The following is an 18804-nucleotide window of genomic DNA, read 5'->3' on the forward strand; positions in this document are numbered from 1 at the left end:
TGCATTTCAAGACCTTCAGCACATCCTCCTTTGTAATATAAACATTTTCCAAGATGTCACCATCTATTTCCCGACATTCAATATCTTCAATTTCCTTTTCCACAGTAAATACTGATGCAAAATACTCGTTTAGTATCTCCGCTATTCCCTGTGGCTTCACACAAAGGCCGCCTTGCTGATCTTTGAGGGGCCCTATTCTCTCCCTAGTTACCCTTTTGTCCTTAATGTATTTATAAAAACCCTTTGGATTCTCCTTAACTCTATTTGCCAAAGTTATCTCATGTCCCATTTTTGCCCTCCTGATATCATTCTTAAGTATACTCATACTTCCTTTATTCTCTTCTAAGGATTCACTCAATCTATCCTGTCTATACCTGACATATGCTTACTTCTTTTTCTTAGCAAAATCCTCAATTTCTTTCGTCATCCAGCATTCCCCATACCTTCCAGCCTTCCTTTCACCCTAACAGGAGTATACTTTCTCTGGACTCTTGTTATTTCATTTAGAACATAGAACATAGAACAATACAGCACAGAACAGGCCCTTCAGCCCACGATGTTGTGCCGAATATTTGTACTAGCATAAGCACCTATCCATGTACCTACCCAATTGCCGCTTAAAGGTCACCAATGATTCTGACTCTGCCACTCCCACAGCGAGCGCATTCCATGCCCCCACCACTGTCTGGGTAAAGAACCTACTCCTAACAACCCCCCCCCCCCCCATACCTTCCACCCTTCATCTTAAATTTATGTCCCCTTGTAACACTCTGTTGTACCCGGGGAAAAAGTCTCTGACTGTCTATTCTGCCTATTCCCTTGATCATCTTATAAACCTCTACCAAGTCACCCCTCATCCTTCACCGTTCCAATGAGAAAAGGCCTAGCATTCTCAACCTATCCTCGTATGACCTATTCTCCATTCCAGGCAACATCCTGGTAAATTTCCTCTGCACCCTCCCCAAAGCTTCCACATCTTTCCTAAAATGAGGCGACCAGAACTGCACACAGTACTCCAAATGTGGCTTTACCAAGGTCCTGTACAGCTGCAATGTCACCTCATGACTCTTGAATTCAATCCCTCTGCTAATGAACGCTAATACACCATAGGCCTTCTTACAAGCTCTATCCACCTGAGTGGCAACTTTCAAAGAGCTATGAACATAGACCCCAAGATCCCTCTGCTCCTCCACCTTACTAAGAACCCTAGCGTTAACCCTGTATTCCGCATTCTTATTTGTCCTTACAAAATGGACAACCTCACACTTGACAGGGTTGAACTCCATCTGCCATTCTTCAGCCCAGCTCTGCATTATATCTAAGTTCCTTTGCAGCCGACAACAGCCCTTCTCACTATCCACAACTCCACCAATCTTCGTATCGTCTGGAAATTTATGACCCACTCTTTGATTCCCTCTTCCAAGTCATTAATAAACATTACAAACAGCAGAGGACCCAGAATTGATCCCTGCGGAACTCCACTTGTAACTGGGCTCCAGGCTTAATATTTACCATCTACCACCATTCTCTGACTTCAACTGGTTAGCCAGTTCTCTATCCAACTGGCCAAATTTCCCTCTATCCCATGCCTCCTGACTTTCCGCATAAGCCTACCATGGAGAACCTTATCAAATGCCTTACTAAAATCCATGTACACTACATCCACTGCTCTACCCTCATCCACATGCTTGGTCACCTCCTCAAAGAATTTAATAAGACTGTAAGGCAAGACCTACCCCTCACAAATCAGTGCTGGCTGTCCCTAATCAAGCAGTGTCTTTCCAGATACTCATAAATCCTATCCCTCAGTACCCTTTCCATTACTTTGCCTACCACCGAAGTAAGACTAACTGGCCTGTAATTCCCGGGGTTATCCCTATTCCCTTTGTGAACAGTGACACAACATTCGCCACTCTCCAGTCCCCTGGTACCACCTCTGTTAACAGTAAAGACGAAAAGATCATTGCCAACGGCTCTGCAATTTCCTCTCTTGCTTCCCACATAATCCTAGGATATATGTGTGGTTATCCACTTTGGTGGCAAGAACAGGAAGGCAGATTACTACCTCAATGGAATTAATTTAGGTAAAGTGGCAGTGCAGAGAGATCTCGGTGTTCTTGTACACCAGTCAAGGAAGATAAGCATGCAGGTACAGCAGGTAGTGAAGAAGGCTAATAGCATGCTGGCCTTCATAACAAGAGGAATTGATTATAGAAGCAAAGAGGTGCTTCTGCAGCTGTACAGGGCCCTGGTGAGACCACACCTGGAGTACTGTGTGCAGTTCTGGTCTCCAAATTTGAGGAAAGACATTCTGGCTGTTGAGGGAGTGCAGTGTAGGTTCACGAGGTCAATTCCTGGAATGGAGGGATTACCTTACACTGAAAGACTGAAGCGACTGGGCTTGTATACCCTTGAGTTTAGAAGACTGAGAGGGGATCTGATTGAGACATATAAGATTATGAAAGGATTGGACATTCTGGCAGCAGAAAACATGTTTCCGCTGATGGGTGAGTGACGAACCAGAGGACACAGCTTAAAAATTTGGGGTAGACCATTTAGGACAGAGATGAGGAGAAACTTCTTCACCCAGAGAGTTGTGGCTGTGTGGAATGCTCTGCCCCAGAGGGCAGTGGAGGCCCAGTCTCTGGATTCATTTAAGAAAGAGTTGGATAGAGCTCTCAAAGATACTGGAATCAAGGGTTATGGAGATAAGGCAGGAAGAGGATACTGATTAGGAATGATCAGCCATGATCATATTGAATGCCAGTGCAGGCTAAAAGGGCTGAATGGCCTACTCCTGCACCTCTTGTCTATTGTCTATTGTCTATATCCCGTCATGCCTGGGGGACTTGTCTATCCTCAAGTTTTTCAAAATGCCCAACATATCTTCCTTCCTAACAAATATCTTCTCTAGCTTACTAATATGTTTCATACTCTCCTCTTCAACAATACGGTCCCTCTCATTTGTAAATACTGAAGAAAAATACTCATTCAAGACCTCTCCTATCTCTTCTGACTCAATACACAGTCTCCAACTACTGTCCTTCATCAGACCTACCTTAGTACTCGTCATTCTCATGCTTCTCACTTAAGCATAAAAGACCTTGGGGTTATCCTTGATCCTACCCGCCAAAGATTTTTCATGCCCTCTCTTAGCTCTCCTAATCTAAAAGTTTCCCATTTTCCAGCTGTCCCTTTACCTATGAATATCTGTACCCAGTCAGCTTTTGAAAGTTCTTGCCTAATACCGTCAAAATTAGTCATTTTCCAACTTAGAGCTTCAATGTTTAGATCTGGTCTATCTTTTTCCATCACCGTTTTAGAACTAATAGAGGAGGTGTAGTCTAGGTCGTGATGGGAGTCAGTGGGTTTGTAATAAAAGTCTGTCTGGATACTGTCGCCAGAGATGGAAATGGAGAAGTCAAGGAAGGAGAAGGAGGTATCCGAGATGGACCAAGTGAATTTGAGGGCGGGTTGGAAGTTTTGGGCAAAGTTGGTGAACAGCTCCAGCTCAGCCTGGGAGCAGGACGCTGCACCGATACAGTCATCGATGTAACGGCAGAAAAGTTGGGGCACAGCGTGTGTGTAGGTACTGAGGAGGGATTTATTGATCTAGGCAGGTGTAACTGGTGCCCATGCGGGTGCCCATGGCCTCACCTTTGATTTGGAGGAAATGGGAGGAGTTAAAGGAAAAGTTATTGAGGGTGAGGACCAGTTCAGTGAGGCGGACGACGGTACAGGTGGAGGGGGACTGGATGGGTCTATTGGAGAGGAAGAAGCAGAGGGCATGGAGGCCATCCTTGTGGGATATGGATATGTATAAGGGCTGCACATCCAGAGTGTAGATAAAGCGGCTGGGGGCCAGGCAACTGGAAGTTGCTGAAGGGCTGGAGGATGTGGTTGGTGTAGCGGATGTGAGTGGGAAGTACCTGAACCAAGGGGAGAGGGTGGAGTTGAGGTAGGCTGAGGTGAGATTGGTGGGGCAGGAGCATGCTGAGACGATGGGTTGGCAGGGATAGCTGGTTTTGTGGATCTTGGCGAGCAGGTAGAACTGGTCAGTACGGGGCTGGGAAATCGCCAGAGGCAATGAGGGCACAGATAGTGTGTTCGAATTTGGCCTGATGGGTTGCGGTGGGATCGTGTGAAAGAGGGATGTAGGATGTGGTGACAGAGAGCTGGTGTTTGGCTTCTGTGGCACAGAGTCATTTCTCCAAACTACCACTGCCCCACCTTTGTCAGTGGGTTTGATAGTGAACTGGTTGTTGTTGCGGAGTGAGTAGGGTGCTGCACATTCGGAGGGGGTGATGTTGGAGTGGGTGTGGAGGAATTGAGGCAGCTGATGTCACATCAACAGTCTGCATTGAAGGGGTCTAGGGATGTAGGAGGCCTTCAGGTTGTGACCAAATGGAGGAGGAAGGTAAGAGGCGGGAGAAGGGGGTCATCCGAGGGAGGTTGAGAGTTTTTGTCAAAGAGGTGGCATGGAGGCAGAGGCAGTGGAAGAAGAGCTCCACATCATGGCGGATTTTGGATTCGTTGAGGTGGGCATGGAGGGATACGAATGTGGCACTAATGGTGATCTTTCAGGAATTACAGGGGTCAGGGAGGGTCCAAGAGAACTGGAAAATGGCTAATGTAACAGACCTGTTTTAAGAAGGGCAGGAGGCAGGAAGCAGGGAGGCTGCAGAAGGACCTGGACAAGCTAAGAGAGAGTGGCAGATGAAATTCAATGTAGTCAAGTGTGAAGTTATGCACTTAGAATAGAATAGCCTTTATTGTCACACGCACTCGAACAGGTGCAGTGAAAAGTTTGTAATGTCACTGCTTTGGTGCCATGTCAGGTATGGGGTACCTAGGTACAGAATACTTCAGTGTTTGTTGTTGATTTGTGCAGAGAATCATAAATAAAGTTTGGTATTAGAACAAAAATAGAGAAGGTTTCTTTTAACAAGCCCTCGATTTGTAGTCAATATACCAAGTCCTTGGAACAGGCCTCCGAGACTCACCTGGACTCACCGCCCCCATGCTGGCCTGACCTGGGAGAGGCCTCCAAGACTCACCTGGACTCATCGTCCCTACACAGGCCTGACCTGGGACAGGCCTCCGAGACTCACCTGGACCCATTGTCCGTACACTGGCCTGGCCTGGGACTGGCCTCCAAGACTCACCTGGACTCACTATCTCTATGCTGGCCTGGCCTGAGACTGGCCTCCGAGACTCACCTGGACTCACCGCCCCCATGCTGGCCTGGTCTGGGACAGGCCTCCAAGACACATCTGGACTCATTGCCCCTACACTGGCCTAGCCTGGGACAGGCCTCTTAGACTCACCTGGACTCACTATCTCTCTGCTGGCCTGGCCTGGGACTGGCTTCAGAGACTCACCTGGACTCATTGCCCCTACAGCAGCCTAGCCTGGGACTGGTCTCTGGGTCTCACCTGGACTTGCTGCCCCTATTCAGACCAGGCCTGGGACAAGCTTCTGGACCTTGCCTGGACTCACTGGGACTCGTCATACCTCCGGGCTCCTGCAATTGTCTGGTAAGTTGAAGTCATAAGTTTGAAAAGAAATGGATAAAGAGGAAAAGAATGGGTGGAGCAAAGGAGCTCTACCTAGAATGTCTTACTCTTCTGTCGCTTTGCTGGAATGGCAAAATGGCAGCATACCTTTGGTCCAAAGAATAGAGGCAGAAACTATTATTTAAACAGATAAAGGCTTCAGAAATATAAAGCAAAACATGCCTTAGGAGGCCCAGTTCAGGACTTTTTTAAAGTTGACATTCAGGTTCAGTTGGCGATTAGAAGGCAAATACAGTATTTGCCTTCATTTTGGAGATGACAGGAATACAAAAGCAGGAATGTACGACTGAGTCTGTATCAGGCTTTGGTCAGACTCGTTTAGAATATTGTGAGCAGTTTGGGAACCTCATGTTAGGAAGGATGTGCTGGTATTAGATTGCATCCAGAGGAGGTTTATAAGAGTGATTATGGGAATAAAGGGTTTGGTAAATGAGAAGCCGTTAGGGACTCTGTGTCTGTACTTGATGGGGTTTAGAAGTACAAAAGGGAATCTGATTGAAACTTACAGAATATTGAGATGTTTCAACTAATTGGACTCAGAATGAGGAGAGACTCTTTGAAATTGAGTTGAGGAAGTATTTCTTCAGTAAGAGGGTAGTGAGTCTGTGGAATCCATTGCCGCAGAAGGCTGTGGAAGCCAAGTCAATGAGTCTATTTAAGACAGAGATAGATGGATTCTTCATTGGTAAGGGAATCAAGGGCTACAGGGAGAAGGCAGTAGAATGGGATTGAGATGCAATCAGCCATGGTTGAATGGCGGAACAGTCTCAATGGGCTGAATGGCCTAATGCAGCTCCTGTCTTTTGGAATGCTGATTACTTTCAGTACAATGATGTCTTTCCAGACAGCAGTCCTATAACCATTCACAATTTTGAAACTCCGTCCTTTTAACTTGTCCTTTTAACCCTGTCCTTTCCTCACTGATAAATAACGAAAATGTTTAATAGAACAACTGTGGTGTGAGACCAAACCTCTGCTGTTAGGAGGATAGGGGAGGAAATTCATGAGGTGGAGAGTAGGAAGGGCCTGGGCAGAAAGTCTTCAGATTGAAATCTGGACATAGTTTGTGAATTGGCAGACGATAAAGGCTTTCAGCCCACACAATCTTATCACAGTTATTACTATCAGACTACACATCATAGAAATCTAATTGCAAAGGTAAAATGTACTTGCAAAATCTAATTGCAAAGGTAAAAGGTACATTAACTGAGCTAGGCAAAGTACAACCCAGTGTACTTTGCCTTCTGGGGGTAGATGAACAAGTGGCAAATTGTTAATTATTGACCAAAAATTTGAGTCTTTTCAAAAGAGGACACTGATGAAATGGCATGACTGACACAGTTAACACAAGAATTTTTTAAACGGTCAGTCTCTTCCAAGGGAGATGCAGTGTAAATGTAATACATTCTGCCACAGCTTCACAGAACATTTGTGAGACCACACCTAGAGTACAGTGTACAATTTCAGACTCCTTACGTAGGGGGAGGGATAGACTTGCATATTAGGCAATTTCACTCCTGGGACGAAGAGGTGTCTTCAGAGGAAAGGCAGAGCAGGCTCGATCTATATTTGTTGTCATTTAGAAGAACGAGTGATGATCTTGTTCTGAAATAAGGTTCAAAGCCTGATAAAGTAGATACTGAGAAACTACTTCCTGTCAAGTTCAATGGGTAATCGGGAAAGCAAATGGAATGTTGGCCTTTATTTCAAAGGGAATGAAGTATATAAAAGTAGGAAGGTTTTGCTAAAATGTGCAAGGTGAAAGTGCGTACTGCATATGCTGGAGGTTAGAGTCAAGAAAAGCACGGCAGGTCAGGCAGCAGAGGAGTACGAAAATCGACGTTTCGGGCAAAAGCCCTTCATCAGGAAAGATTAAGGACTTTTGCCCGAAACGCCAATTTCCTTGCTCCTCAAATGGTGTCTGACCTGATGTGCTTTTCCAGAACCACTCTAATCTTGACACTAAAATGTGCAAGGCTCTAGCCAGGCCACAGCCGGAATACTGTGAACACCTTTATCTAAGGAAAGATATACTGACATTGGAGGCAGACCAGAGAAGGTTCATAGAAGCCCTATTTTGGGCTGTATCTTCCTGAACTGAGTGAAAGGGAGAAAGTTACTGAGATGAAAGTGTTTGTCACAGCTGTTGGTGCTGGTGTTGAGAGCCATTGAGTCATGCAACATGGAAACAGGCCCTTTAGTCCAAATAGTCCATATTGACCAGGTTCCCAAACTAAACCAGGGACCCACCTGCCTGTGTTTGGCTCATATCCTTTCAAACTTTCCCTATTCGTGTACTTATCCAAGTGTCTTTTAAAAGTTGTGACTGTACCCTCATCCATTACTTTTTCTGGAGTTCATTCCACAAGAACCACTCTCTGTACAAAAAAAATGCTCTCATCTCCTTTTTAAATCTTTCTCTTCTCACCTTAAAAATATGCCTGCCAGTTTTGTACTCCCCCACCTTCGGTAAAGACCTTTACTATTCACCCTATCTATATCCCTCCTGATTTTATAAATCTCTATGTCCCTCAATCTCCTACGCTCCAAGCCTGTCCAGCCATTTTCATAACTCATACCCTCCATTCCTGGCAACATTCTGATAAATCTTTTCTGAACACTCTCCAGTTTCATAATATCCTTTCTACATTAGGGCACATTGTAGACACCCTTACTATAATATTTCAGCATTTCCTAGATATACGGAATTAGATTGGAAACTTGCATGTCGTTCCACTTTTTAAGAACAGTGAAAGTGGAAAATCAGGGAATTGTAGACCAGGGGAAATTGTTCGAGTCTATAATCAAGGACAGGAACACCTTGTTTGGAACGCTAATCTACAAATGGCAGTGAATGCGAGATCCATTAATAATTTACATTCACTGGTTGGATGTCGCCACTGCTGGCTGGGCCAACATCTTTTGCCTGTCCCTAGTTGCCCTTGAGAAGGCAGAGGTGAGCTGTCTTCCTGAACCGCTGCAGTCCTCATGCTGTAGGTACACCCACAATGTCACCAGGGAAAGAATTCCAGGATTTTGATGCAGCAATAGTAAATATACAGGAATATATTTCCAAATCAGAACAGTCAGTGAGTTGGAGGGGACATTGTAGGAGTGCTGCTCCCCAGAATTCCACTGCCCTTGTCCTTCCAGGAAATGGTCATGGTCTTGGAAGATTCTGTCTAAGGATTTTTAGCGACTTTCTGATGTGCATCGTGTAGATAGTATCCACTATTGTTATTGAGCATTGGTGGTGCGGAGAGTGTGGATGCTTGTGGATGTAATGCTAATCAAGTGGGCTGCTTTCAAGATGGTGTCTAGTTTCTTGAGTGTTGCTGGAGCTGCACCCATCCAGGCAAGTGGGGAGATTCCATCACGTTCCTGACTTGTGCCTTGTGGATGGTGGAGAGGCTTTGGAGAGTCAGGAGGTGAGTTACACACCATTGTAATCCTAGCCTCTGGACTGCTTTTGTAGCCATTGTGTTTAGGTGGTGAGTCCAATTATCAATCCAAGCCTGGATATTGTCCAGATCTTCGAGGAGAAAGTGAGGTCTGCAGATGCTGGAGATCAGAGCTGAAAATGTGTTGCTGGAAAAGCGCAGCAGGTCAGGCAGCATCCAAGGAACAGGAGATTCGACGTTTCGGGCATAAGCCCTTCTTCAGGAATCTTCATTCCTGAAGAAGGGCTTATGCCCGGAATGTTGAATCTCCTGTTCCTTGGATGCTGCCTGACCTGCTGCGCTTTTCCAGCAACACATTTTCAGCTATTGTCCAGATCTTGTTGCATTTGAACATGGACTGTTTCGGAGCCATGAATGGTGCTGAACACTGTGAAATCATTGGCAAACATTCCCACTTCTGGTCCTATGATGGAGCGAAGGTCATTGATGAAGAAGTTGAAGATGTTTGGGCCTAAGACACTAACCTGAGGAACTCCTGCAGAGGTGTCCTGGAGCAGGGATGACTGACTCCAACAACCACAACCATCTTCCTATCTGTCAGGTACGGCCTGAACCAGTGGATAGTTTGCTGCCTAAAATCAATTAATTCCAGTTTTTCTAGGACTGCTTCATGCCACATTCAGTCCAAAGCAGTCTTCATGTCAAGGGCTGTCAATCTCATCTTACCTCTGGAAATCAACTCTTTTGTCCATGTTTGAACCAAGGCTGTAGTGAGTTCAGGAGCTGAGTGGCCTTGATGGAACCCAAACTGGGCATCACTGAGCAGGTAATTGCTGAGCAGGTACTGCTTGATAGCACTGTTGATGACCCCTTCCATCACTTTACTGATGATCGAGAATAGACTGATAACACAGTAATTGGCCAGGTTGGATTTGTCCAGCTTTTTGTATACAGGACATACCTGGACAATATTGTCAGGTAGATGACAGTTGTGTGACTGCACTGGAAGAGCTTGGCTAGTGGAGCAGCAAGTTCCTGAACGTAAATCTTCAGTACTGTTGCCGGAATGTTGTCAGGGCCCATAGTCTTTGCTGTATCTAGTGCTTCAAGCCATTTCTTGATATCATGTGAAGTGAATCAAATTGGCTGAAGACTGGTCTGTGCAATTGGAGGAGGCTAATATTGACAGGATTACACTAAGTCAGAATAGATTTATGTAAAGGAAATTGGGTTCGATAAACCTCCCGGCATTTTTTTTAAGGACTTAATTAGCAGAATATAAAAAGGGGAATCAATAGCTGCAGTACATTTGGATTTTTCGAAAGCTTTTGGATAGTCCAACATAACACGTTAGTGCAAAATTAAAGTGAGTGATAGTAATAGGAATAAATGGGTTGTTTAAGGTCTTTGTGAAGATCTGTAGCCCGGATTGTGGGCGAGGTAGCTGGTGAGCTCGCCAAGCGGTTGGGTTTGCTTACCATACTGGGTAACATCATCAGTACCACTTCTGTGAAGTGTTGTTGTTCTAACACTAAAGACCAACCAACTTACAGACGAGACACAGCACAATCCGATAAACCATTGTCTCCGCACTAACCTGGAGAAATGAGTGGAACACCCTCGGCACACCAGAAAGAAAAGCACTATAAGAACTCAAAGCGGATAAAAACATCATTATACTACTAGCAGATAATAAACGTACAACAATTATAATGAACAGACAGCACTACATTGAGAAAGCACTGCTGGACAATACCAAAATGTACCAACAGATGGCGATAGACCCAACACCACTACGGGCTGTTGGGTTACATACACGCTGCACAAACTTAAGCAAACAGGACAGATAACCAAAACAGACTACCTCAGAATGAAACCAGGCCACAACCCCAGCCTTTACAGACACCCTAAAGTACACAAACCAAACATCCCACTCAGACCCATAGTCTCCCTCCCAGGCATACCAGGGCACAAACTATCCAAGGAACTACAACGCCAGTTGATCAATCCACTCCATTCATTCAGCCCAGGAAGTCATTGACAACCTCGGGATCACTAAAATTGACGAGGATGAAATCATGGTTTCATTTGATGTCATGGCCCTACTCACCTCCATTGACATATCACTAGCCAAGGAAACGATTGCCACACTGTTAGAGGACCCAGCCACAATGACCCCAGCAACACCATCAGCATAGCCAACATGCTCGAGCTACTAGACCTATGAAAACCTTCATAGGCCTGACATCCCAACAGGTCAATGGCACACCATCGTCTCTCCTGTCTCAGGATTATTGGTCATGCAGAGACTTCAAAACACAGCCCTTTCTCTGATCCAACCAAAACTATGGATATGGCATGTGGATGACACATCTGTCTTCATCAAATGTACTAGACTGGAAGAAACACACCACCTCATCAACAATATACTCACTGGTATCGAGTTTACCAGTGAGGAAGAGAGCAACAACCAACTCCCATTCCTAGATGTCATGGTAGAACATGTGGGATATAGGTAAAGTAGTGTTACTTCTGCAATTATAATTATTTATGCACGGTAAATGAACTCACACCAGTGTGTAATTGTTTCAACTAACAACTGAGTCAACTAGAATGAAAACTATGTGGAGGAAATGCATAATTGTTTTTGTTGTAGCTAAAATTGTATGCAAGAATGAAACATGACTGCAAAACAATAGTGGATGTTACTGACAAATAGATGAGGGGCTGTGAGGATGTAGGTTAAGCCAGAATAGCTTGTACAAGCAGTAGTTCTAAACATCTGTTTCCCACTTTTGCAGAAACACAGGAACAAACCCCAATTAAAAAGTCATAGGGATCAGTATGGTTGGCGAAAACACAGATGGAGGGAGTAGATAATGGTGAAGAAAGGATGTACCTAACAATGAGTCACAGCGGGATGTGGTCAAACAGCCTTGAGAGGCCAGAAATAAACATTTTGTCCCAGACAAGGTCAGATAAGGCAAGAGATAAACAGGAGTAATGGGTGCCGGTCTTAGAGAAGTGGAAGATGTAAATGGAGAGGAGCAATGGGATTAAAAAAAGGAACCAAATTACGTAAATATCGTGTATTCATTGAATTCAGGGTGTGTTTTGTCCCTGCCTTATGGACAGTGGACATGGCACCCACTTGCAAGTGTGAAATAAATGACACTACTGATTCAGATCTTGTCTCGGACTGAAATTATTGAAGTGAGTGAGCTTTGTTTCTCACAATTGGGGGCTGTCCGGGATGTTCTTCCATCGCCGGAGGGAGTGGCTGGCCCTGGACACTGGGCAGACGCGTCCCGTTCCCAATTGAGGAGCGGTCTCGTCTCCCGGTTTGGTCCGCTCCCTTGGGCGACTGGTACGAATCCCACAAGAGAGACATCTGAATCAGACAGTGAAAGGAGGTTGATAGAAAATACGGCAAAAAGGGGCCAGGCAACTCTGTACACAGACCAAGGTAAGAAAATTGACTTTTAAGTATTGCCTTGGTGGCCGGGATTGAGTTTTAGTAGTTAATAAGGGACTAACGAAGGAACTCAATATGGGTTGTGCCGTAGGTAAGAAAAAAAGCCTCCGGGAAAACAAAAGAAGAAAAAGGCAATGGAAATGGAGGCGGGGTCCCTTACAACATACCTCCAGAAAGTCCTTTGGGCAGGATGTTGTGGAATTGGAACAATAATACTTGTACAAGGGAAAAAGATAAAAAGAAAATGATTAAATATTGTTGCTTTGTATGGACTAAGGAATCCATTCTTCATCCCGCCATCTTCTGGCCTAAGTTCGGGTTGGACGTAGACTGGGTTTGTAAATATTTGAATTTATATGTCAATTAAAAACAGCCTTACAGTCAGGAGGAATCAGATAATGCTTCAAGTCGGAAGGGCTAATCACTGAAGGGCTACTGAGGGTACACTTTGTAACTAAATCATGGCCAGACATCCAGAAAAATATTCAAAAGATGAAGCGAGGAGCACCCAGAGGTGTTGTTGCGAGAAGCTCAGAAAGTGTCTGTGGGATATGGTGTGTGAGAGAGAGCGAACGAAAAGAGCTGTACAGCTGGTACAAAGTTTAACCCTTTGTGATTTGGTTTGAATGCACATTGGTTTGTTGGTGATTGAATGTTTGCGCTTTATTCCCTGGAGCTTGAGTTCCAGGACTGTTTTGAATCTGATTTTTATTATGGAAACTTAACATGATTTCTTTTAAGGTTAAGGATTCTATAATGATTATGAAAATAAAATGATGACTCCTGTTCTTTTTACAGGTCATGACTGCCTTACTATCAGTTTCTAACTAATCTCTTTTATCCTTACATAAAAAGCGATTTATGGAGGACAGTTGAAGTATCAGTTCAACATTAGATTGTAGTAAAAACAAAATCTTATGGTTAATATCTGTGACCTTGGATACTGCATTGTTCATGCATTACAATTTTTTTTTAACTTGTTTAGATGAATTCTTTTAAGGCAGCTCTGATTATTTCACGACCTATAGCATTGTAATTGAGCAATGATTGGTCAGGACTACTTAAGAAAACTAATTTTGGATTTACATTAAGGGACTAAAACTGGATAATTATAGTGGATTTCAAAGTTGGGAACTGCATGCATTTTACATTTTAAATATTAAATACTGAATAAATGAATGTAAATATATAAATATTTTTACAAGTTAGGAACAAGCTTTAAAGTTAATCAAGCATGAATTGATGAATTGGTATTTGAAGTTATGGGGAGCAAGAAATATTGCAATATTTCTTTAAAAAAATTCTCAAGGTCTAAATAAAACATTGGCTGATGAAGAACGGCCATTGGGTGGCCCTAAGGCTGTTCAGTTGGCTAAATCAGGTCAGCAATTGATCTGGCAACGTAACATGAGAAGTGGAAACAAAAGGCAAAAATAATGATAGCCCACGGTTGATGAGATAATACAAAAAAGGACAAAACTAAAAGGAGAAAGAAACCAGAATGGTCAGGGAGGAGATGTTAAGGGTTCTGGTGGACAGGAACAAGGATTGAAGTGAAATCCCCACGGGCGGAACATTATTACTGTGAAAGGACGGGTCACTTTAAGAGAGAGTGTCCAGATTTGAAAAAGGAAGAAAAGACAGAACCTTGATGAAAAATAGGGGTGTCAGGGGTTCATGCCCCCGGGGACCCACCAGGAACCTTGATAAATTTAAAGGTGGGACTTTATAAAAACTTTATAAAGTTTTCCTCATTGATACAGGGGCAGCAAGGTCATCTTTAAAATTTAAGCCCAAGGCAGTGGGAATGAAAAAGTTAATTGGACTATGGCGACAGTTTTGTGATGAGAGGCACGAAGAATCAGTTTTGCACTCATGACAAAATACTGCCACCAACTTGGGACTGACGTAACTGCAAACAGTGCTATGAAATCTGTTGAGGTCCTTAAAAATGAATGTGCTCGAGCTAAAACAATTACAGAAATAGAATGAGAAAGCACAAGTGACTGGTAAACAAATAGAACTGCGCAATTACAGTTTTAAAAACCTTTTGGTCATTTGTTGCATTTCCATTCTGAATTACAGATAATGATTTTTATATTTATATGATATATAATTAATCATTAATATTTACAATAAATCGATTGTGTTATCCTGAATCAATATTAATTGGCAGGATCCCTTTATGCATTCTCAGTGACCTGTCATATTGATTCCTGGTTAATTTAAAACATGAATACATTAATTCATTGTTAATTAAAGAATGGAAAGCTACATTACTGGCTGATGAAGTAACGAAAGAAGCAGCTCTGAATCCACAGGAAGGGGTGGTTTATTCCCTAATACCTACTGTCCCAGGTGCTCGGGAAGCTTCTATCTCTGGCCACTGCCCATCCCAGAAACTAAAGATTTGTTCTTAAAGAAGCATATACTGGGCTTGTCCTCCTCTTTGTCTTTCCTCAGGAAACAGTTTATTGGCACAGACTCTACCCTGCTGTTCATCCCATCCAGCCGGGAGATTGGGTCTTAGTAAAATCATGGACAGAGACTAAATTGCAGTTGGACTGGGAAGGGCCGTACCAGGCTCTTTTGACCCCTGAAACAGTGATAAGAATGGCAGAAAAAGGCTGGACTCACTACACTCGGATCAAAGGGCCAGTGGACTCTCCAGTTGAGGAAGAAGTCTTGGACTGCCGAATCAACGCAAGACCTGCTGAAACTCAGACTAAAGAGACTTTGAGTAACTGATTATACAGTGGCGACGCGAGCGTGGGCTTATTTCTGTAGGATTGTATATTAAGTCTTTTTGTGCTTCAGCATGATTTTTAGAATATGGGAATGCTCAGAGTTGTGATGCTAGCCCTCTTAGTATTGGGATTTTGTCAAATATTATTTTCATATGTATTATTAACGGTTCCTGAGTCTGATAATCTACAAGTAATAGACGTTGATGCAGGCAGCTTAGTAAATTGTGGGGATATAGATAATCAGAGACCATACTGCAGCTCAGAGATACATCTTAAGTCCTATGGGGATGGCCTTGGGGATGGTACTTGGTATAATGGTCTCGTCACAGTACACCCTTCCAACAAGCTCGCGATTGTCCCGATAAAACGTGTAACCCAATATACCTAACCATAAAGAAAACCACATGGCATGAACCAATTCTGGGGGGGGGGCACTTATGAGATACAATTAAATGAAACATTTGGGATAGAAATGAAAGCAAACGGGAAGGATTTCTCAGGCTGTTGTTTTCGAGTTAGCATAGGACAGGGAAAACGGGCGGAACTACTGGATAATGAGATACAACCTTTCACCCCTCCCGCTGATCCTAAAGTAGTAAAAATTATCGAGGTAAAGGACTTGAAACAGACTAGCGAAATAGAAACTGGGTATGGGGATGGAAATGCCTGAGTTGAATGGGTAAAGGCTACTGTAAAAAGTCTGAACAAAGGCAATTGCTATGCATGTGCTTTCGGTAGGCCAGTGGCCCGGCTGGTTCCCTTTCCGCTCGGGTGGAAGCGAGACAGGCAGGGCATGAAATGTATGATAGCCCTGTATCAGGATGAGACTGCATGGAATGATGGGAATTGTACCTCCCTATCTCTGATGTTCCCTCCCTTGGAGAAGAAAGATGCAAAAGTCCCCCTCACAATTTCTGCCGCAGTTGGAAATCACACGTCGTGTGTGTGTGGACGAGGTACAAGTCGGTCTAGAGATTTGGGGGAGCTGAAATTATGGACAGAGATTAAAAATGTTACCAAAACGGAGAAGGGAGGGAACTACTCAGCACTAAAGGTTCTCCGAGTGGATCTGTGGTGGTACTGTGGAGGCAAAATATTGAGACCCACCCTACCTCTGGATTGGAGAGGGATATGTGCAATTGTACAATTGGCAATTCCATTTACCCTGGCATTTTAGAAGGAAAATATAGTAGAGAAAAAGGGAAGGGGTAAAAGATTACTGTTAAATACTTGTTTCGATTCTATAGGAGTCCCTAGGGGGGTACCTGAAGAGTTCAAGGTTCGTAACCAGATTGCAGCAGGTTTTGAGTCAGCTCTCTTTTGGTGGGTAACAATTAATAAAAATGTAGATTGGATAAATTACATTTTCTATAATCAACAGCGATTTATAAATTATACAAGAGATGCAGTTAAAGGCATATCAGAACAGCTTGATGCGACAAGTAGGATGGCATGGGTAAACAGAATGGCCCTTGATATGATTTTAGCAGAAAAAGGGTGTGTGTGTGATGTTAGGAGGAAGCTGTTGTACCTTTATTCCTAATAACACTGCACCTGATGGTTCAATTACTCGGGCCTTGAGGGGATTGACTACCTTAGCAGAGGAACTGGCTGAGAATTCAGGAGTAGACATATCTCTCACGAGATGGCTTGAATCCTGGTTTGGAAGATGGAAGAGAGTGGTGGTTTCCATCCTTACTTCCCTGATAGTAGTAGCTGGGGTATTGGTGGCCAAAGACTGATTGAGACAGCCTTAATGAAACTGATGCCCCTAAAGGGAATCAGGCAGAGGAACTTTATCGACTAAAAATGAGGGGATGAGTGAGACCAAGATGGATGAAATCTCTGGAATGATGCTTCCGAATTTTAAGAGTTATGCTTAAAAGAAAAATGCAGAAGGTAACAAATGGTAATTAAAGAAAAAGGGGAAATTGTGGGATATAGGTAAAGTAGTGTTACTTCTTCAATTATAATTATTTATGCAAGGTAAATGAACTCACACCAGTGTGTAATTGTTTCAACTAACAGCTGAGTCAACTAGAATGAAAACTATGTGGAGGAAATGCATAATTGTTTTTGTTGTAGCTAAAATTGTATGCAAGAATGAAACGTGACTGCAAAACAATAGTGGATGTTACTGACAAATAGATAAGGGGCTGTGAGGATGTAGGTTAAGCCAGAATAGCTTGTACAAGCAGTAGTTCTAAACATCTGTTTCCCACTTTTGCAGAAACACAGGAACAAACCCCAATTAAAAGGTCATAGGGATCAGTATGGTTGGCAAAAACACAGATGGAGGGAGTAGATAATGGTGAAGAAAGGATGTACCTAACAATGAGTCACAGCGGGATGTGGTCAAACAGCCTTGAGAGGCCAGAAATAAGCATTTTGTCCCAGACAAGGTCGGATAAGGCAAGAGATAAACAGGAGTAATGGGTGCCGGTCTTAGAGAAGTGGAAGATGTAAATGGAGAGGAGCAATGGGATAAAAAAAAGAAACCAAATTACATAAATATCGTGTATTCATTTGAATTCAGGGTGTGTTTGTCCCTGCCTTGTGGACAGTGGACATGGCACCCACTTGCAAGTGTGAAATAAATGACACTACTGATTCAGATCTTGTCTCGGACTGAAATTATTGAAGTGAGTGAGCTTTGTTTCTCACAAACAGATGACCAATGGAGGATTTACATCCAAAGTATAGAGGAAACCCTCCCACATGGACCAGGTCCTCAATTACCATAGCAACCACTGCAACGTCCACAAATGGAGCTGTGTCAAGACACTACTCAAAAGAGCTGTGACACACGGCAACACACCGGAACTACACAAAGAAGAAGAGGAACACTTACTCAAAGTCTCTGCTGACAACAGATACCCCATCAGCTTCATCCAGCGATGCTTGTCCAGCAGACAACACCAAGAAGACACTGCACTTACCAACTTAATTAAGTGTCTGCATGATAACCCAACAGGGAGAAAGTGAGGATTGCAGATGCTGGAGATCAGAGTCGAAGAGTGTGGTGCTGGAAAAGCACAGCCATCAGACAGCATCTGAGGAGCAGGAGAAGCGATGTCTCAGGCATAAGCCCAACATCAGGAATCTTTCCTGATGAAGGACTTATGCCTGAGACATCGATTCTCCAGCTTCTCAGATGCTGCCTGACCAGCTGAGCTTTTCCAGCACCACACCCTTCAGCAATAACCCAACAGCTTGGTGAGCTAACCAACTAATGGGGTACCACAGGATTCAGTGTTTGAGCCCCAGCTATTTACAATATATATCAGAGGCAAACAAATATAGTGAGATTGAGTGGTGAGGAGGGTACAAAGGTAAATGGAGGATGGATGTTCCTGATGACTAAGGGGCACAGTCTAAGGCTATGAGGTGGTCCATTTAGCCTGAAATATGGAGAACTTTCTTCACCCAGAGAGTGGTGAGCCTGTGGCATTCTCTGCCGTAGACAGCAGTTAAGCCCAAATATTGAATGTTTTGAAGAAGACGTTCGATGTTGTACTTATCGTGAGATGTTGTACTGTATCAAACAGGATCAAAGGGAACAGAGAGAAAGCAAGAACCGGATTGGATGATTGGCCATGATCATA

This window comes from Hemiscyllium ocellatum, chromosome 1 (assembly GCF_020745735.1).
Source record: "Hemiscyllium ocellatum isolate sHemOce1 chromosome 1, sHemOce1.pat.X.cur, whole genome shotgun sequence".
Taxonomy (NCBI): Eukaryota; Metazoa; Chordata; class Chondrichthyes; order Orectolobiformes; family Hemiscylliidae; genus Hemiscyllium; species Hemiscyllium ocellatum.